This window comes from Lytechinus pictus, chromosome 7, assembly GCF_037042905.1.
Source record: "Lytechinus pictus isolate F3 Inbred chromosome 7, Lp3.0, whole genome shotgun sequence".
In the NCBI taxonomy this organism is placed as follows: Eukaryota; Metazoa; Echinodermata; class Echinoidea; order Temnopleuroida; family Toxopneustidae; genus Lytechinus; species Lytechinus pictus.
This window is the reverse complement of record NC_087251.1, coordinates 36,142,716-36,164,911: the sequence shown is the minus strand read 5'-3', so window position 1 is coordinate 36,164,911 and position 22,196 is coordinate 36,142,716. Positions and strand designations below refer to the sequence as shown.

The 22,196-nt window shown below is 36.5% G+C and overlaps 1 long non-coding RNA gene across 2 annotated transcripts; it reads right to left on the bottom strand.

Annotated features, from left to right (window-relative positions):
* Nucleotides 1-252: 252 nt before the first annotated feature.
* LOC129265796 (uncharacterized) lies at nt 253-19,588 on the bottom strand. 2 transcript variants are annotated; one of them, XR_010294208.1, is made up of 6 exons: nt 19,226-19,588; nt 14,538-14,663; nt 12,231-12,427; nt 10,100-10,288; nt 9,681-9,867; nt 253-7,868 (listed from the first exon to the last, which is right to left on the bottom strand). It is a non-coding gene; the product is annotated as an uncharacterized LOC129265796 (long non-coding RNA). The 2 variants fall into 2 exon arrangements; XR_010294209.1 differs by having other exon boundaries at nt 19,233-19,558.
* Between the last annotated feature and the right edge of the window lie 2,608 nt (nt 19,589-22,196).

Genomic DNA, 22,196 nt, shown 5'->3' with positions numbered 1-22,196 from the left:
ATAAACTGTTTCTGAAAAAAAAAAAATTGGGGCTCATTAAACCACCAAGTGGATGGCAAAATTCCGTTAATAGTACATTTCATGCAATGGGGTCCACCCTGGGGGGATAAAGGAACAAAGCCAAATTTCACATGGGGTGGGGGGGGGGGGTGTCGGGGTTCATAATAGATTAAGAGGGGGCAGGTAAGTGGATAATATACACAGTGGACAGAATAAGCATAACTGAAAAGCAATGAATTTTCATTTTCCAACAACTTTTATTAAAGATTTTTTTTAAATAGCCAATAAAAAAAATGACCAGCAGCCCAGAAGATTCATTCAAGTATACAAGATACCATAGCAGCTGACCTCTTAATTCAATGGGGCAAACCCTACCCCCTCACAAAATGACCAGCAGCCTAGTCTGAGCTTGAGGTCTTCTTGACAAAATCACACAATATGTGACGTCACTACAGAGAGAGACCTGTTTTTCAGTGTACAGAGAAGGGCACTGGATACTGTTGTGCATGGTATACAACTTTCCACAATGAAAGTGCTTTAATAATGATTTCAATGATCTTTGGTGTAGCCAAGAGTATGATAGACAATGCATCAAATTTCCAAGTGATTATTTCATGGGGGCAACAATTACTTTTTTTTGAAGGGGGGACATTCATTCATAAAAAGAAATTTCCTTTACCAACCCCCCCCCCCCATCCCCCCTTCCTTGCCATAAGAATCGATCTATTAATCTCCTTTGTAGTCTTTTCATTCACCCTTGAACAAAACTACCACCTTATTTCCTTTAATCTGCTCCCTTCCTTACAACCATCTCCCCTTCCCCCTTCCCCTCCACTGATTGTGCTCTCTTCCCATACCTCCCTGTACTATCCATCCAGGGAAGCATTTCATGAAGATTTGTCAGTGATTTTCACCAACAAATCCTTGCATCTGATTGGCTTAGAGCAAATTAGTGATGATCACTAACAAAACTTGTCATAAAATGCTCCCCGTATCTGCCCATTTTCGATTACTTCACATCCTTTCAACATTAACTATCCATGACTGACACTACAATGTTCTAATGTTCAAATTAATATTTTTGAGTATTATCACTAATTATTTTTCACATTTCATATTTTTATTAATCAATTTAATTTATATCATCACATTAAAAAAAAACCTAGCCAATAGATTTATTTTTAAAGGGGGAGCTTTTCTTTTCAAAAGAGCAAATGGAATATATTATGATTTGCAAATAAATATATCCTTTTCTGTTCATGATGCAATCGCGGTTCTATGAATTTTCAGTGAACACTGCATTTTGATAAAAATAGCTAATTTATTCATTCACCATCATACAAGAACCAAATGTTGGCTTGCATATCCATCACATAACCATGAACTCTGAGAGATCAGGCGAGGCACCGACAATGAAAGATAGATCTAATGGGTTGGAACCTCAAAGTAGGCTTGTCCTGAGGGAGTACACTTCATATTCCACAATGGTTTATAATCCCCCATCAATCATTGCAATACAATGCATGAAACCTAGTAGTGAAGCAAAATGTCAAATTTCAGAGACGACAACCAATCAAATTTAAAGAAAATCTTTCCATGGATATAAGAAACCATTTCTTCAGCTTAATGGTCATCAAGAACCAATGACAACTCTCACAGACAGCATCCAATAAAATTGTCCAAACTTGTTCCAGACTGGATGGAGGAAACCCCTTCTTTAGCCAAAGGGTCATGTAGCGTTGGAACAATCTACCAAATCATGCAATGTCTGGATCTGGATGTATACGATGCAGGGCCTTCCTGGGCATAAACGCATCAGGTACTTGACCTGGATTTTGCCGCGACCGGCAGGTGCAATACACCGGGTGAACACCCTACTCTTTGACGAATAGTGTATTGGTTTAAACATGCATAGGTTGTACCTCTCCTATACACGGGACCAACATTTGCGTCCTTTCCGATGGACGGAGTGTTTTCCAACTGTATTCACACCTGCACTGAATACAGAGGTGAGGCACGCTAACACACAACGCTATAGCATCAGACTTTTTTGTTAGACGCGTTTCGGCATGAGCGGGACTCGAACCCCTCACGTTGAGATCTACGATCTTATCCGAAACATGCGCTCTAACCGACTGAGCTACGCTGCCTCTTCTGTCAAATCTGACAGACAGCACCCAACAAAATTTCCCAAACTTATTCCACACTGGATATAGGAAACCATTTCTTTAGCCAAAGGGACACTGTTGGAAAAATCTACCAATCACTGCCCTACCCAAAGACTGGGAGATGGATGAATGAACAGCCTAGCATCACTTCATGTCAAGCTTCAGAACGTGGCTGAGAAACTCCTCTGACATGATCAAAGGAATGATAAGCAAGAAGGAAATAATTTTATGATGGTCTGAAAATTATGCATTGTATGATCATTGCAAAGAAGTGAAAGACTCACAAGTTCCCATGAAAGATTTTTAGATGTCACAAGATCGTAAACAAATTGAATCATTGAGTGGAGGACCTCCCAATATAACTGGCAATGGTAAGCAGGTACATGCATATCTTAACCCTATACAGCCCGGGGGGGGGGGGGCTTTTTTTAGCCTCCACAACATTTTTTGTGATATATTTGTAAAGATCAGGCCACAAAATGTCATGAAATTTTTCTCACGCAACTTTATAGAACAAATTTACAATGCAATGGTATGCAGTTACAAAGTTAGGCAACATTTTGTAAGCGCATGTCAGACCAAAATTGCTCAAAAATGTGATTTTATTTGACAAATCCAATGAAAATTCTGTATGTAGCCAAAATTCATAAATGTATCATTATTTTTACCTATAGATACTGATTACGAACTACTGAATTCATGTATTTATGATTGAAAAAGTGACATCGACAACTTTCATTAAAAAAACGAGAGATAGTATCCAAATCAAAAAACTAAGATCAGGGGGGGGGGGGGTAAGAATGCCTCCCCCCGTCTATGTAATTTCAAATTAGCCTGGGCTATATAGGGTTAAGCACTGGAACTTCCCCTCACTTTAATGGATACCTGAACATGATGAAGTTTCCTCTGCACAGGAAATCTATTCAAAATTAATTCCAAAGAAAGAGCGTTTCCTCCTGGACACAGAATATGAATGGTGACAAAGAATCTGCCTTATTAGAATTCACACAAATGCATTGTAGTTTAATAACTAGAGTTACTAAGCCAGAAAATGTATCAGATGTATGTAGCTTCTCTTTTAGTGACAAGATTGACTCTGACTCTGTAATACCAAGACTTCACATTGCCTTTCATGTCATCAGAGTCAAATAAATCTGGAAAATCCAAATAACACAGGAAAATATCAAATGGCTGTAAAAGACAAAAATGACTAACTGGAACTAGATCCACCAAGAATTCCTCTAATGCCACCACAAAGAGGCCAACAGTCTCATAAGATATCAGCATTTGGGAGTCCAAGAAGCATGTGACTTGCACGAGGTTTTGAAGAGCTCTGGATATCATGCGTAAGCTGAAAGTAACACCTTTCCTTGTGGTCAGACAGTACTTGAAGATTATCGCAACATTACCAGATTCCAAACACCAAATATAAAGATGTCACATGCGACTGAAACAAATTTCTGGAAGTCAGCAGCACTCTCTTCGAACATACTTCGCCAGTTCCTCTTTCTTCACTTTGTGAAGAACAAATGGTTAACTGCATCGATTTAGAGTGAAAGCCAGTTTTTGATCGATCTTGATCAATGCCACTAAGCTCCAAAGCCATATTGGCTAAACTGCTCCATCAATATTTCAAATATCAACATTGGTCAACTTGAAACACTACACTGGCAAGGCTCTAGAAATCAAAATTTGACATTGCGCTTCTGAAACTAGATCCCAGACTTATATATATTGCTCTGATTGAAGGAGCATTTTTTTACACATTGAGGAAAAACCATTGAAGTGTACAACCCTCATAAAAATGGATAAAAAATGTATATCCGAAGTTGAAGATTTGGGCAGACAAACCTACATTGAGAATCTACCTTATCATCACATATCTTAACATTCGTGCAGTCCACAATATCTCTTCACATTCTGTGAATACATGATGGATACGCACTCGGCACAAACATGAGGTTTATGGACGTACATGGTGAAATGACCGCGATAAAGTTTGAAATATTTATTCAAATTAGTCTGGCCAAAAAAAGAACACGTACAGAAAAGGAGAATAAATATATTGCAAAATAATTCACATTGCTCTATTATTGCTCTGCAATAAAAAAATAAGATCTATGTCTGTATATATAAATTTCTAATAAAAATTGTTTATCTTCTTAGCACATTATTAAATCAGTCATGGCAAATATAATGTTGTAACAATGTGAAACAAAGATAAAGTTAGAGCAACATCTAGAACAAATAGTACTGGGAGGTATATAAAGAAAGACTATAATCAATGGATTGATCCGGCACAGCCAACAAAAGAATACAGAAATGGGAAGAAATACCAGTTAAGGTAAAGAGAAGGGATTATAGTCATTAAAAGAAAAGGGAGAGATATTCCTGATATGGGGAAAATTGCCACCCAATATTATTGCCCTAAGTACATAATTACTGAAAAACTGATTGCATTGTCTCGCATACTTTCGGCTGCACGAAATATCATTGAAATCATTATTAAAGCACTTACATTGTGGCAAGTTGTCTACCATGCACAACTGTGTCCAGTGCCCTTCTCTGCACACTGAAAAAGAGATCTCTTGGTAGTGATGTCACTGTGTAATTCTGGCTGGAAGACCCCAGCTCAAACCAGAGATGAAGCCATGTTTGTGAGGATGAGGGCCTACCATCATTGATCAACGAGGTCAACTGCTATGGTCCTGCAACTTGAATAAATCTTCCGGGCTGCTGGTCTTACAATTCATTTTTTCAACAAAGAAAAAAAATACACTTCATGAATACAAAGCAAGTATTGTATATAGCACAGACAATTGTACAATGTAGGGCAGGTCCAAGCTATCTGACATTGATGTAAAGGTCACCGCACACCTTTTGATTGGCCTGCGAACCTATTATTAAAGGAGTATTTGTGAACATAGAGACATGTCACATCTTGCTGTGTAAAATTCTAAATTATCCAATGAATACTCATTGAAATCTGTGACTATGCTTGCATCATCATTTGAATAAAAGTGAAATGATGTCATAGCAATCATACGATTTTCTACAATTTAAAACCAATTTGGCCTTTACAAAAAAAATAAAGGCTTGAAATCACATAAAATTATTTAGTATTCTCACAGTTAATTTAAGCCTCGAATGAAAAGATATTTGTCCATCACATTACAGAAAATTAGCAAAATGTAATTTGCTCCAAAATCAGATTGTGGACCACTCGAAAGGTGTGTGGAGGCCTTAAGAGACAAATTAAAGAAGTGTTTCACAAAAAATTAAATGTGATTAAATTGCTACTTGCGTGTGGAAAATAACAGATCAATAGATTGAATCACTCTCAAAGGACGTGCTCTAATGCAAATGAATTGATCAGACTGTGTATCAAAGATCATGAGCATGTTAATGCTTTCGCAATGACTTTGGTCAGAGATTTTTTTTTGTGAAACACTTCCCAGAATTGTTTTGCTAGTTTAATATACGTAAGAAAAAGAAACTAAAATATCCAATAATATGAGAGCACTTTCTAACCCAGTAACACTAGACCTATCTACCATGGTTTTTCATCTTAACCTGGGTTGAGTGCAGCACAATGAGGGTAAACTTCTTGCTGAAGAAAAACACAGATTGAAAGACGAGTTGATCTCTCAAACAGTTCTTCAATTATCGCGAGAACAAGTTATTTCAATATTGTTTTGAGAAAAATAAGCGAAACTTCAAAATATCATAACTTCCTTATTTTACATCCGATTTTGAAAAATCTTTCAATGTTATGCTTGTTAGATTTGTTTCTATTGATTAAAATCAACATATTTCTGGGGTGGACTTGACCTTAAAGGGTGGTTGCAAATTCCATGATAATATAATAAAAAAAATTGGAACCTCTTTGCAAAGAGGCTAACCAATAACACCATTTTCATTTTAAGTGGTTCAGTATTAAACAAATAATCATCCATCAAACTTGAGTTTTTGAACTTTTTGTGAGGGGTTTATTTTGCGACTTTTAATGATGATTAATCTGATATTTTGTCTATAACATTTGGTGTCCCACAAATAACTATACTAGGTCCTTTGTTTATTATTTATGCTAATGACATCATTCATTCTTCTGAAATATATTTTATCGCGTATGCAGATATTAATGCTAGAAATTAACAGATATAAATTGAATATGGTAATAACAAACTTTGATTGTTGCTGATAGGCCTAAACAAATAGGTTAAAGATTAATAACACAAAATACATCATATTTCTGAGCATAGAAAAACCTTTATCTCGAAATTAACAACTTACAAAATATTCTAAATTTTTTGGGTGTAATTAATGTATGATGAAAATAAATATTAATGAAATCAATGGGAAAATAGGTATAATAGTAATGTGCACGAAAGGGGGGGGGGGGGGGAAGAATAATTCTACGACAAGTAGATCCAGGGTAAAAAACCAGAGATAAAACACAATAGGCAAAAACTCTGGAAAACCTTCGGATCCACTTTTGCAGAATTGTCAACACATAAATAAATAAATACTTCATCAAGAGAAACTTTCCTAACTAGGCCGGGGTGGGGGGGGGGGGGAAGGGGGGCTTGAAGGGCCTGCTTGACGCTCATGCAATATTTTTTTAACATGAAAAACTCTCACCATGTTGTTTTGTGACTTTCTTTGCATATTTTAAGACCAAATTTGTAGCATCCAGAAATGCAGTTCCGAAGATATGCATAATTTGTACAAGCATATCAGACAAAAAATTGCTCTAAAACGTGATTTTGTGTACAATTTTTGGACAAATTGTGTTTTCAGCCAAATATTGATAAATGAGTACATTTACTCTCATTGATTCAAATTAATTGATCACCAACAAATTTCATCTAAAATACAATGAAAAGCAAAGGTAAAAAAAAGAAATACATAAAACAAATTGCAGAAACAATCCAATACATAAGAAATTGATCTGGTATCAATTATTTTTTTCAAGAGCATTTGCGAAGAACAACACAGTTTCTACACCAAAAATTAGGTCATTTGTAGCTTTACTTTTGGGAGCAAAAAGGTATGATTTTACATACCACTTGTGCATGAATTAACATAGTTAATAGCAATTTTCATGAAATAAACATCATACAATTTTGTAGATTAGGTCCAAGGCAGCGTGCATGCCAATTATCGGGTTGACGACCAAAATTTCAGGGAAGCCTTTTCACCCATATGATCTCCCAATATGCCCCAGCCAATATAGAATTAATTCTAAGCCAAACACTTGAAAATTTCCAACCTTATATACAAATTACTTTTTACTCCTAGTAACCATGCCCTACATAATGAAACAACAGATAATTCAGATACAATGAAATTTCAGCAAAAAAGATAATAGCTTGGACCTGCTGCTTAGGCTACACAAAAGTCATAAAACACATAAAAATGATGGGTTCATGAGGAAAAATAAATAAAGAATCCCATATTTGGTGATAAAGAGTTTTGGATATATTTACATAAAGTTTAAAGTGATGATTTGTTCAATTAATATGATCTACATGATCACATAAAGACCAATAACTTTTCAAACCAGACACTCCCTGTAGAAAATGATTCTAAGATTGGTGTTATGTCCTCGTCTCAGATAGACTGTCTCTCTTATTTATGCTTGGAAGATGGTAGACACCAGATAGGGGTCGTATCCATGACGTACATTGAGCGACATGACTGTAGGGGTAAAGTGAAAAAAAAAAAAATTATTTTAACAAGTCCTTTTCTCAGAAATATCTGCATTGGGGAAAATGCACTTATGATATTCATTATGATTATACAGAAACATTTTCAACAAATTTCAACAGGTTTTACATCATTATATGTACGATATATATCAACAAAAACACTTCCAAAAATTCAGATGTTTATAAATTCAGTACTTTAAATTGGATATGTTTTGGAAAAGAAATTTGAATATTGCAATTTAAGGCACAATGTTCATTTTCACATGTATATTTGCAACTACTGCGACCGTATTGCCACACAAAAATTTTGACCAGGTTTTTTTACTGTCATGTCTTGCCCATCTTTTGAGACCAAATTTGTGAGGGCCAGGTACATGGTTCCAAAATTACCTAACATTTTGTAAATGCATGTCAGACCCAAATTGCTAAAAAAAAATAATGTTTCTGTGAACAAAGTCAATTCAAATGGAATTTTCTCATCTTATAGAGATATGACTATTTTTTATTTCATCAGCTAAAACTCAATTGATTTTAGCATAATTATGCTTTAAAAAGGTTCTGCAATGAATCTGGCCCAAAGAAAATAAAAAGACAAAAGATTTTTTTTAAAGGAGAAATACATAAATTTACAAAAGCAAAGAAATATATAATAATTGATATTCAAACTGATTTTTTTCCAGCACATTTGTAATGAATGCTAAAAAAAAACTATTTACACCAAAAATTAGCATTCCATGAGTTTTATTTATTGAGTTAGAGTAAAAAGTATGATTCACACATTCATTGGCTTAATTCATATGAAATTCATATCAGCAGCCAAGGTCACAAGGGGGGAGAGAACAGGGGAGTGTTTCATCAACATTTCCGTCCGACAAGTTGTCAGATCTGACATCTTTCCTTGATTCTGATTGGCTAAGAAGCACTGTTACTTTGGTAACTGTCGGATAAAGTGGGACTTGTCGGATAAAACGTCCGACAAGTCCTTTCATGAAACGCTCCCCTGAGCCTGGTTTGGGTTTAAAACCGAAAGGAGTCATAACTGAAATCATGTACGTGTATCATCTGAAATTACATCACGAAATCAGTATATTGTTAATTCTGAATTTATGCCATAAATATATCATATTGAATTGTTTAATGAAATATGTGGAGAAGGTGGTAAAGAAAAAGACAAAGCTTTGTGATTGATACAAATTGATATCAAATATGGAACATAAGTAAGATTTTATCATCAAGAGAATGCATGATATTGAATTTTAACTGAAACGAGAACACATATTGGTCTACCTGTAATCAATCCAGAATTCTTACCAATTTCTACTACACAGATTTTATGACAGCTCACTATACATGTAGATGTGTATGGTCAATTGCTATGCTTTGAGTTAAAGGGCCCAGATGTCATATGAAGGCTATGCTTTGACACTCTAGATGATGAATAATGGATTGGGTAATTTCGGCGTAGATCTTTTAGAGTTGATGTTGCCCCGATTTTTAAACAAGCACAGCACAAAACTTGAAGAGCAGATATTGAACTTTTGTGACGTGTGATTTTCTTTTTGAAGTTCAGACACCATCCACCAAATGATTTTGGGGTATCCCCTTCTTGAGAAATTTTTTTCTAATCGTGTATGAATGACTAATTGTCCAATTTAAATCAGATGAAAGAGTTGAAGCTGAGCTTTACAATGATCAGTCATTTATCTAAAACTGAATACAAAGGATAAAGCATAAATAATTCTGGTTTCATTATTTTCTGAGAAACACTGTAGATAATAATTGTGAATCCTGCACAACTTACCAATGGTTGTGGTGGCATATTGCAGCGCATTTTCTGGACCATTGACCCGAGTTTGTCGAGTTCATCCTCCTGCATGCACCAACTTTTCCTAATCTACCTCCATATACAGTACTTCCCATTGGGCCACTTTTGCTAGTAGAACCCTCGATTCCAGGGCTTTGCTCTCATGAACAGCACTCTATACCCTCTGTAGACAGAAATATAAATTTAAGATGAGACTTAGTTCTTTATTCTGAAGTGGAATGGCTCTAACAATGTCACCTGCTTTACACAAATCAATATACATAGGATTGATGACTTTGTGACATTGAAACATCAAATATTTTCTTTTTTACATTACCTGTTGATTATACAATGTAATAATCAAAGGCCACGGAGGGACAATGTTTCTGGGATGCACTGTATACTGCACAACTTACCACAGGTTCAAGTGGCATATTGCTGGGTATTTTCTTGACCATTGACCCGAGTTTGTCGAGTTCTTCCTACAGCATGACAATAAATTCTTCCCAATCTAGCTCCATATTCTCTGCTTCCTATTGGGCCACTTCTGTCAGATGAACCCTTGATTCCAGGAATCTGTTCTTGTGAATAGCAGTATATGCCATCTGTAGAGAGAAATATACATTAAGATAAAATTTGATTATCGGTTCTGAAGTGAAATGGCTCTGATGGTCTCGCCTCTATACACAAATCAACATACACAGGATTAAATGACTCTGTGACATTGAAATACCAAACATTTTCTGTTTTCCATTTCGAAAATTATCAAAGGATAAGTCCACCCCTCATAAAAGTTGATTTGAATAAAAGGAGAAAAATCTATCAAGCATAACACTGAAAATTTCATCAAAATCGGATGTAAAATTAGAAAGTTATGACATTTCAAAGTTTCGCTTAATTAAAAAAAAAAGTTATATGTACATCCTGGTAGGTATGCAAATGAGCGTACTGATGACGTCATCCACTCACTATTTCTTTTGTATTTTATCATATGCAGGCCTGTCATATGAAATATTCTAATTTTCTCCTCATTGTTCTGTAAAACAAAGTTGTATTCCTCCCTGAACATGTGGTATTTCTATTGTTTTAACGTTTTGTGGTTTAGTCAAGTTGGTCCTTGTTGTCAAATCTGTAAAAATTGAAATATTGTATAATTCAAACAATAAAAACAAAAGAAATAGTGAGTGATGGACATCATTGACTCTCTCATTTGCATATCACTGAGTTGTGTATATCAACCCAAATTTGGTGGGAATCGGTCCATGGGGCCCCAAGATATGACCACATGAATACATAATTAGCCCCATTGAAGTCAATGTATTATTGGCCTAGTTCCTAACATTTAGAACCAGGCCAACAATACATTGACTTCAATGGGGCTTATTATGTACTCATGAGGTCATATCTAAGACCCCCATGGACCGATTCCCACCAAATTTGGGTTGTGGAGGTTTTTCATCATGTTCTACCAAAATATGGTATCAAAAGCGCTGAAATGCTAAAAAAGTTTTTTGTGACATCATCACTTTGGTACACTATGACTCTGGCAGACTTGCCTGCAGCATTACACAAATCAATATACACAGGATTGATAACTCTGTGACATTGTAATATCAAACATTTTTTGTTTTTCATGTATCTGTTGGATAGACATTGTAATAATTCAAAACCAAAAAAGGGGCAATATTATTGCTACCCCTGTTGACTGGCTGCACTGTCCCTCTTATTGTCCTTGAAAATCTTTGGTGCTCTTCATAATTTTCCCCATTTGAATTTGTGATGTAATGAAAAATGTACTATGAAGAAATGTACCCTACATAAATTGAAAATTGAATTCTAACATTTTGAGTAAAACATGTACATAAACATGCAAAAATACACTTGAATTACAAGCCTGAAGGAAATGGAAATGAGTGGATATGACCATTTACTTATGAAACGAGGACAAATTATAAATTATAATCCAAGGTTTTGACCTGAAATGACATATGACCTTGATTAAATTACCTCAAATTTTCACTCACATAATCGCTGATACATGATACAGATAGAATTTTTTTTTCTTCAAAATTTGATATTGCATCTACATTTCATGCATACTAAAATATATTTTCTTAAATCATCGCAAAAATACCCTATAAAGTGCAGAATATATGAAACTTAACTATTGGAGATTTATCATAACATAATCACAAATATAATAGACAAATTACCTATCATTGTAAAGCTTAGAGGCTCCATATTCATATGGTAAAACTAAGATTATTCCTTCAAGCATAATTGAGCAAAAAAAAAATTTGAAGTTCAGATACCATCTGCCAAATGATCTTTCACTCTCCTTTCATCGGATCATTTTAACAAACTAATGCAGAATGAATAATTGTCCAAGTAATATTAGATAAAAGGGTATAATTTGAGTTTTACCATGATAAGTCATTTGTCTATGACATTTTTTATTAAGAAATGATAAAGCATCGATAATTCCGGGTTTTGTATTTTTCTGGGACGCACAGTGTAGACAATATTCATAAATATTGCACAACTTACCACTGGTTCTGGGGGGGGGGGGGGGATATTTCTGGGCATTATCTTGACCATTGACCTGAGTTTGTTGAGTTCATCATTCAGCATAAAAAGAAATTCTTCCTAATTGAGCTCTATATTCTGTGATTCCTGTTGGCCACTTCTGCCAGATGAACCCTTGATTCCAGGGCTTTACTCTTGTGGGGAGCACTCCGTGCTTGCTGAAAAGAGAAACACAAATTTAAGAGAATATTGAGATCTTGATTCTTAGTTGTAATAATAATATGCAACATTTATATAGAGCTTATTAACATGTTTTTAAGTACTGCATAGTATTACCGCAGTTTTAGCATGACTACTTTTATCGGGTGCTCAAGGTACCAGGTACCCATTTACTACACCTGGGGGTGTTTCACAAAGATTTAAGTACGACTTAAGAGTCGCATACTATATATATATATAAATGTTCAATAATTTTTATTATAATTTTGTGTTAATTTCTATGTAAAGCGCATAGAAACACTTGTAGGGACAGTGATTTTCTGCGATCGCGGAAAACGGATGGAATTCAAGGAAACAGCCTTTTGAAACGGAAAGTGGCATTTCAAACGGAAAATCACGGAAAACATGTTTTTCCTCAAAATATACAGAACAGCAACAGTAATTACTCTAAAATCTTAACAAGAAATGAATATTAACTGGCCACAAAACATGATCTCAATTCGCTACAATCATGACAATCCACACTTTGTGACTGTACTCGACTCCATCACTCAAGTCGATCGTACCCTTCGCCCCCGGCCATATCGAAAACATTCACATGCACACATTGTTTGACTTTGACAACACGGCCGTGTGTTGCTACCCTCTACGTTCGGTGATACAAGATATCGCGGCATACACTCTTGAAATCCAAAATGGCGGATAGGCGAAAATCGTTACTGCTCAAAAACGATGTCCAAAAAAACCCAAATTATCGACCATAAAATAAAAGGAATAATGTGAAAGGTGAGGATGTATTCATGTTAAATGTGTTTGTCAAAATATTTTGTGTGCCCATACAGATCTGATTAGAACGGATTCTAATGCGTTGTTAGTACAGTGGCAGATACAAATTTTGGCCAGCGCGAGTGTTGTGACATCGCTACTCAATGCATATTGATTTTCCATGTAAACGGAATTATCACCTTTTAATGTACACAAAGTCTATGGAGAAATGGAATTTCCGTTTTCAGACATGCTGAAACAGAATTTCAGATTTTCTGAAATGGAAAATACCTTTTTTTGAAATGGAAAATCACTGTCCCTACACTTGTTAAAAGCACTATATAAATGAAAAGCATTATTATTATTATCATGAATGCTGGGGTACCTAGCTTGCTGCTATACATTTCAGCATGTTCTCCCAGTGGGCCCTGCTATTATTATTACCCGGCTAAGCTAAGCTACCGATTCAGGTGCACACAGCTTTTTGAGGAATGATTTCCTGCCGGTACCCATTTACCTCAACTGGGTTGAGTGCAGCAGTGTGGATAAATTTCTTGAAAGAAAACACACGCCACGAATAGGATACGAACCCACGACCCTCTGTTTGAAAGGCGAGAGTCAGAACCACGAGACCATGACGTGCCCATTGGATTTATATAAATTAACCTTTGACATTGCAGATAAATTGAATATCCCAGGATTTTTTTTAAACTTGAGTCTTCCACAGCTCTTTTGAGAATTTCGGGGGACCAAATCACCCCGAGCCCCAGGTAAGGTCTCCCCTGGATATATCATTACCACAAGAGCACCAGTACTCATAAACATCTTTATAAAACAGTCCCATGATATTTGCTCCGGCAACAATTGCTCCGCTCTAAATTCCACACACTAATCGAATGACCAACTTCAACCCTGGGTTCAGAACTATACCCTACCCTAAACCTTACATAAAACCCTCTGGAACCCTAACCATACATATTAGATGAAATTAAACCCGGGGATATTGTCGCAGGGGCAAATGTTGTGTCACCTATAAAACACCCAACAGGACAGTGCTTCATACAGATGTTTGTAAAGTTGCACAGGACATTACGCACAACTTTAGTCATGACTGGAACATGTTCTTAGGCGCTTAGTTACCTACATAAGGACATAAGGATACAATGTTTACACAAGAAAGGGTCATCAATCATGTGTAAGCTTATGCATAAGGTCATGTGTAAATGTAACTGACAAACAGCTTTACGAAATGGCTCTAGGTCCTTTACCTACAGTAATGAAATCTAAAGAATTCATAGTTGAAGGAATTTGGTAGAAAAATAATGGCAAAAGATCTTGACCAACCTGCAGTTTCTCTGCCTCTTCTATGGCATCATCTCGTTGCCTCAGAAGATTCTCCATCTCTGCATAATAACCAGGAGCCAGACCTCTTATTGGTGGTGGTGGAGCAGAAGGGGGAGGGCTGCACAGCTGGAAGAATAAACAAAGATATACTGTATAGGTCAAAACTTGGTCAATGATAATAATTACGCTTTTAATAATTACCGGTAGGCAGAGGTTCTTGAGTAACAGCTAAGACTCCCCTTGCACACAGGATTCAAACAGAAAACAAAAAGCTCCTGGAAATCAATAGGCGGTGCTGCACCATCCCGAGTTTGCTCAATCTCGAGATTTTAGCCCGATCGGCCCTCTTCGCGATTAATCTCGAGATTCAAGAAACCCCGTCTCCACCATCGCAAGAAGAGCGATTCCTGCTCGAGCGAGGCAACAAGCCCAATATTCCGAGCATGCGCACTTTCGGATCTTGGAGTTTCAACGGCCCGCGCTTTTGAATAACTTCCCGCGATATGCAATCAAATACATGTAGCCTACTCCTTTCTCTAGCACTTTCGCCGAATTCGACAAGTGTTATGCAACAATCCTCTCAGCTCAGCCGCACTCAGCGAGTGAAGAAGTGATGTATTCTTCGTTTAATATGATGGCGGAGAAGGAGGCAATGACAGAGAGAGAGAGGGAGAGAGAAAAGGAGGAGGAAAGAATGCTATTTGCTCACATTTTGCGAAGGCCAATAAGACGGCACTGCTGTCAGTGTTGTTATTGACTATGAACATCGTCGATAAATGAGCGCCTCCCCCATATCCATAGGTCTGGTCTCTCCCAAAATCCATTCACTGTTGGGACACCATCGTTGCTGATTGAGGAATTGATGAACGCTATTCGCAATAATGTCTGTTCGCGTGTATAAAGTAGACTTTCGCACATGTTTTTGTTTTGACCAAGGCGGAAGTGGAACGCGAATTGCATTATGGACTGACGTCATGAATAAATTACCCCGAGTCCAATCTCGAGTGTGTCTGCACCTACGAATTAGCGGGATAATTCGTAAAATAGCGCGCTATTTTGCAAATAAACCCGAGTTGACTTGGGATTGCAATCTCGAGATTAATCCTACGAACTAGCGCGATTATTGCGTCTCCACTGCAAACAATCTCGAGATTTTTCAGATCGGGATAATTTGCCGGATCAGAAATAGCGCGCTAATTTGAAAACTCGGGATGGTGCAGACGGCCCTAATTAGACTTAAACCAATTGCAGTCTGCAGCCACCCTGTTCAGGCTTATACAAGTTCAACATACACTCAAGAAAGTATGAACACTTCTATAACAAAAATATACCATTCATTCATATGTACAGGGTTGGGATCAATTACAAAGTAATTGATCAATTACGTAATTGATTACATTTTTTAGAGTAGTTGTAGTTGTAATTTGTAATTGAAATTTTTATGATGGTGGTCCCCAAGTCTGCGCACCTAACGATTTGAGTTAAGATTTAACATGAATTTATTTTTTATTTCACAAAATCTTTCAGTTAATAATGTTCCTTATATTATTATGAGTAAGTAAACCGATAATCTCATAAAAATTTGAAAGAAATCTAGGATTTTCTTGGAAAAAACCTCGGGCAGTCATTCTCAGATTGAAAAAAAAATGGTACCCCATGTCTGCACACCCATTCACTTTGCACACGATTCGAATATTTTGATGAGAAAGGCTGCATTTTGAGACTGTCACATGAAATGCCAAAAATTTATTATTTTTCCACCATTTTGAGTCAGATTTTTAAACGAATATCTGTTTATGTGTTGCATGTGTAAAGTTTGTGTTCGTTGCGTATCTTCTTTTACTAGAATCGCGCAGATACTCGCGTACGCAGACAAGAGGGACTGCGCAGACTTGGGGGAACTTGCCATAAAGGGAAAGTAATTGTAATTGAAAACTTGTAATTGACTTAAATTACTGTCAATTACTTTTAATTATATTACTTCATTACTTAATTCATTATTCAATTTACACTGGATTGCTTATTTCTCTTTTCCCTTAGCTATATAGTGCTCCCTTGCATAAAACTGTACATCCTTTCCCATGATAGGGAGGAAAGAGGAGAGACTATTGCTGTAAAGAAGTGCACAAAATGGGTGGCGCTACATACAAAATATACATTGATCAGGGGCCCGTTTCATAAAAGACTTGCAACTGTTGTTCCTTTGCCATTATGACAACTACCATGGCAACCTTGATTATGATTGGCTGCTGAGCCCTGTTTATGTTACCATGGTAGTTGCTATTTTGGAAAAGTTACAACAGTTGCAAGTTCTTTATGACATGGGCCTCTGATTTATGACTTATAGAAAGTAATTGACAAAAGTAATTGGTTATTGTAATTGATTTTTTTTTGGTTTAATTGAAAAGGAATTGTAACTGAACATTTCTTCAATTACCTAATTGCAAAATGTGTAATTATAATTGAAGAAAGTAATTGAGCCCAACCCTGTACATGTATGATCTGTTTTTCATTTTAATCTTCAGGATTATTGTTTTTTATTCACCAGAGCACTAAAAAAAACCCCAAATTTTGAGCATGTTTAATGAGACCCTTTATTGATGAAAAGTCAAGGACTCAGGGCTCCACACTAACCCTTTTTTCTACTGGTCCAACCTATTCATGTCGGACCAGTAGATAGCCAGTTTTTCAATTTTTTACTGGTCCCAAAAAAATAAAGAAAACATTAAAAAAAGGCGAGAGTTTATTTTGCTGTCCTTTCTTGTTACCCCCCAAAAAAATGAAGGAATGAATGAATGAAAGACAAACAGAAAGAAAGAAAGGAAGGAAGAAAGGAAGGAAAAAGAAAAGGTAAAGAAAGGCTACATGTTAAGGAAGGAAAAAAAAAAAAGAACTAAAGAAAGAAAGAAGGAAGGAAAGAAAGAACAAAAATAAGAAAGAAAGAACAAAAATAAGAAAGAACAAAAATAAGAAAGAAAGAACAAAAGAAATAAAGAAATTAAGAAAAGAAAGAAAGAAAGAAGGAAAGAAATGAAGCAAGCAATAAAGAAAGAAAGAAAGAACAAAAGACAGGAAGTAAAAGAAAGAAGGAAAGAAGCAATAAAAAGAAAGAAAGAAAGGGTAAAAGGAGAGATGGAATGAAAAAAGAAAGAAAGACAGACAGGGAAGAAAGAAAGAAAGGAAGAAAGGATTGAAAGAGTGAAGAAAGGAATTAAGGAAGAAATATAGAAAAGGTAAAATGATAGAAAGAAGGAAAAAAGAATGAAGGAAAAGAATAAGGAAGGAAGGAAAGGAAGCAAGCAAGCAATATAAAAAAGAAAGAAAAGGTAAAAGAATAGATGAAAGGAAGAAAAAAAGAAAGACCGAAAGACAAAGAAAGGAAGGAATGAAGGAAAGAAAGAACGAAAGAAGAAAGAAAAGAAAGGAAGCAAGCAGTAAAAAAAAGAAAGAAAGAAAAGGTATAAGGATAGATGGAACGAAGGGAAAAAGAAAAAAAAGACAGAAAGAAGGAAGGAATGAATGAAAGAAAGAGAGAAAGGGCTGAAAGAAGGAAGAAATAAAAAACAAGAAAGGGTAAAGAAAGGATGGATGGAAGGAAGAAAGAAACAAAGAAAGTAACACAGAATGAAGGAAAGGAAGGAAGGATTGAAAGAGGGAAGAAAGGAATTAAGGAAGAAATAAAGAAAAGGTAAAATGATAGAAAGAAGGAAAAAAAGTATGAAGGAAAGTATGTTTCGGTCGCATCGATCCGCCACAATGAGCTGAAATTTTGGTGAAAAGCGGTCGCTGAGCGCTGTCCGACCATCGCCTCTGCACGAGCGCACCCGGCGCCCGTGTCGCTGGGCTAGCTGCATACACGTATGCCCATGGCCCGTTCCATATGGATGCACACGCAAGCGACCCGTTCCAAGGACCCCCGTATTCACAAACATTTGTAGTTCCAAAGCCCGTCCCGAGGACCCTCCTCTTTACAATAAGTCTGCGTCCGCTCCAAGGCCCCCGGTTTTTGTCTCGCCCGCGGCACACACCTACCAATTTTTTGGTCGAGTACCCCCGGGGGGGGGGGGGGCACTCAGTATATAATGCATAGTGGGTATGTGCCGCGGAGGGGACCCCCATTTTTACACTCAAATTTCCGTTCCAAGGCATAGCATTTTTGTCTTATTGAGAAAAAGAACACAGAAAGCCGCTCCAAAGCATAGCATTTTCTTCTTATCGAGAAAAATTGGGGTAACGCTCGCGTCCGTAACGTTGGGGAAGTACAATCTGAAACAAGATGGCGGCGTAAACATCGGGCTAGTCTCTTCCGTCTTTTCACAATATCTTTTCATTTTTTTGATGAATTCCTGTTTTAAAAATAACAACGAGAGCGTATATACAAATGTCAGAAATGAAGTTTTATCTCATGTACATGATTTAGAGCTAGATCTTTTAGAAGGAAAGTAGAAATCTCGGGGGTGAAAGTTTCAGGTTTTGGCTTCCTTTGTGTGGGTCTATGAGATAGAAGGCCTGGCTTCGTATGAGAGTACGGTAACCTTACGTTAGTAAATGATTTTTACTCTCTAGAGCCGCCTGGCTATCCGGCCCGCGAAGCTCCTTAGGTTAATTCAAACAGATAGAATATAAGATAGGTAGAAAATAGAGAGATAGACAGATAGATAGAGAGACAGGCAGATAGATGGACTTACAACGGACCTCACTTCACCAACGCATCAACACCCAGTATCAGCCACTAATCCCATCGGCAGCGGTATGCAGAGGATTCGGGTCGCCAGAGTTCGGCGAAGAGGCGCACTTCTTCTCTGCTAAACGTCCTGCCTGGAAAGAGCGGCTGTATCTCCCTTTTGAAACCATAACAATGAATACACTTGATCCTGGTGCACATCTTCTTGATAGCATAAAAGGGCATCTTTAAACTGAGTTTGACCGGTGAAAAAGTTTTGACATCTGACAGACTAAACTAAATGTAAAAACAGAAAAGCTGGAATCCGGGGCTGGAATGTAAATGTGATTCAGTCAGGATTTGTATCCACGGTGCGTTGATTCAGAATAATAAAACGCCCTCTGTTATGGTCCCTTTTAGCTCCCCCTCCCCAGCCTTTTTTTGTTTAAAAGTGTGAGCAAGTGAGAAAAAAAGAGAGAGAAAAAAGACGTTTTATTGTATAGTTTAAAATAATAATGATAATAATGATTATGATAACAATTATAGATATATAAGTGGACATTTTCTTTCTTTTTTTTAAACTTACACAGCATGGTTCCCACCTGAAAATTTATCCACCCCTGTCATCTAGGCGTAATATTATATGCCACTGTTTTATAATACTTCTAATACTTGTTAGCGAACTGCTTAATTTTAACATCAGAGGTAATTTCTTTGAATGAATAAACATAACATATTAACAGCCTAGTAATATATCAGTTAAGTGTATCAAAGAGTAAGAACTCTCTTAATTTAACCATCATTTCTTTTTAATAACTATCTAACAATTTTATTTTAATGATTGTTCTGGTGAAAAAGTTTGTTTAAAACATATTAATATGCATAGTTGGGCAAAAATATTCTTAACGAGGGAACTTTTTAAGTTCGAGTTCACATGAAATTATGCAGATTCACTTGGAATCTAGATCAGCTACGATTTTTGACCAGTCAATCTCTTAATTAGATTTAAAAATAAACAGTCATATATGAATTATGATTTAAAGTTAGTATCTGAAAGGTCATTATTCACAGCAGATCATGATTTATCTCAAATCCCCATAATTTGTTTTCTCAATTGAATCAGGGAATGTGCATTTTAAAAAAACGAGTTCCCTTCTCTCCTTCAATTGATCTGTTTGTATTTGTGGAATAGCGCCATCTTGTGACCCCTTTTTGTTATTTCATATACTCCTTCTCTGCTTGAATATTCTGTTTATTAACCCAGCAGTAGATCCTGCTCGAACCAGGAGGGTGAGCAGTTTTTCCTCCTTAATTTGTTTGATAACCAAGCCCCCCCCCAAAAAAAAAAAGAGAGAGAGAGAGAGAGAAGGGGAGGGGGGGAGAGAAACAATGTTCACCCATGGTAAACAATATTTCCTGTCCAAAGAATGTTGACAATCAGAAAAAAGGTGGGTTAATTTGCCCCTGGATCTGCATCTGCTTGTACCCATCCATTACCCAATATTTTTCTTGGATTGTGGAGAAAATAAACCATGTTTAGTTCTCCATAATTAAAAACATATGAATTTGTATCTATTGTCTGATTTTTGTTAATTTTACTTTATTTTCTATTATTCTATTCTATATCATTTTTTTATGGACCCTTTCCTAATGAGGATCACTTACTATGAAATGGGATTACAGTCCTAATATCAAGCTTTCAATTTTCCTATCTCTTTCCTTTGATTTCTACCAACCAAATTTGTCTCTTTCCCTTTTAGGTCCTTCTAGCACTCTGCATGCAGGATCATGGCCCCCATCCCACCCCTTACACACTTTTCTAAGCATCTCTCTCTTTACCCCTTCATTTTACTTTCAGCTCATCTCAATTTTATTTCTAAATAAAAAATTCAACTACAACTACCTGCAACACTCAATGCAGCAATACTTGAATTTCAAACAGCGCCAGCACAAGACAGCATTATGAGGGTAATTTTAGATAGAAATGGGGAAAATCATTTTGTGAATAAAAATAAAGTTATTAACTTCAGTTTTAATTAGTCATGCTACCTCAAATTCCATTCAACCTGTCTGTGAAATTCAATATTTTTATATATTTTCTAATTGTTGCTAAAACATACCTCTCCCAGGCAATGAATGTACACAGTATTCAGTAGTATGTAGCATGATTGGGGGGGGGGGGGGGTGAATTATTATTTTTTTGCTCTAAAAATGGTGGCCATTGTGTATGATTAAATTTGAGTTGTATTTTGCGTTTCACTGATCACTATTTAAAAAAAAAATAGATTCTAGTCATGTAATCTTTCACTGATATGTGATCTCATTTCTATGATTCTTTTCAAACAGAAAATAATGAATTGTCATGATCCTCAGTGTAAGGGGTCCAATGTAGAATGAGTTGCGGTTTGATTGCGATTCAAAATATCAAGCGCCAGTACCTTATGCTTGCTTTTAATTGGTTGGAAATCAACTCTCTCTGTAATAGACCCCTGAATTGATAACTTCTGTTTCACGATGAACCCAAATGTTGCAAAAATATCTTTGTAACCAATTATGCTACTAGATTTTCACCCATTAATATGTAATGCTAATTTTTGACTAACACTTCATCAAAATCTTCCCCCTCTCCCTCCCTCCATCTCTCATCTCCTCACCCCCTTCCTCCATCACTCCCCTCCTCCTCATTCTTTACCCTCTCCTTCCTTCTCCCTCTCTGTCTCCTCCCGTTTCCCTCTTCTCCTCCCTTCTTCTTCCTCCTCCACTCATCTCCCCTCCCCTCCTTTCCCTCTTTTTATCCCCTTCTCCCTACACCTCTACCCCTTTTTCCATCATCCCCCTTTCCTCCCCCTTCTCTCATTTTTTCCCCTCTCCCTCTTTTCCCACCCTCATTCCTTTTTTTCTCTCTTTCAACTCAGAAAAGAGACTACATCTAAGTGAAAATTTAGATTCAAGAATAAACAACAAAGTCATAACAAAACATTTTTTTTTGTCAATAA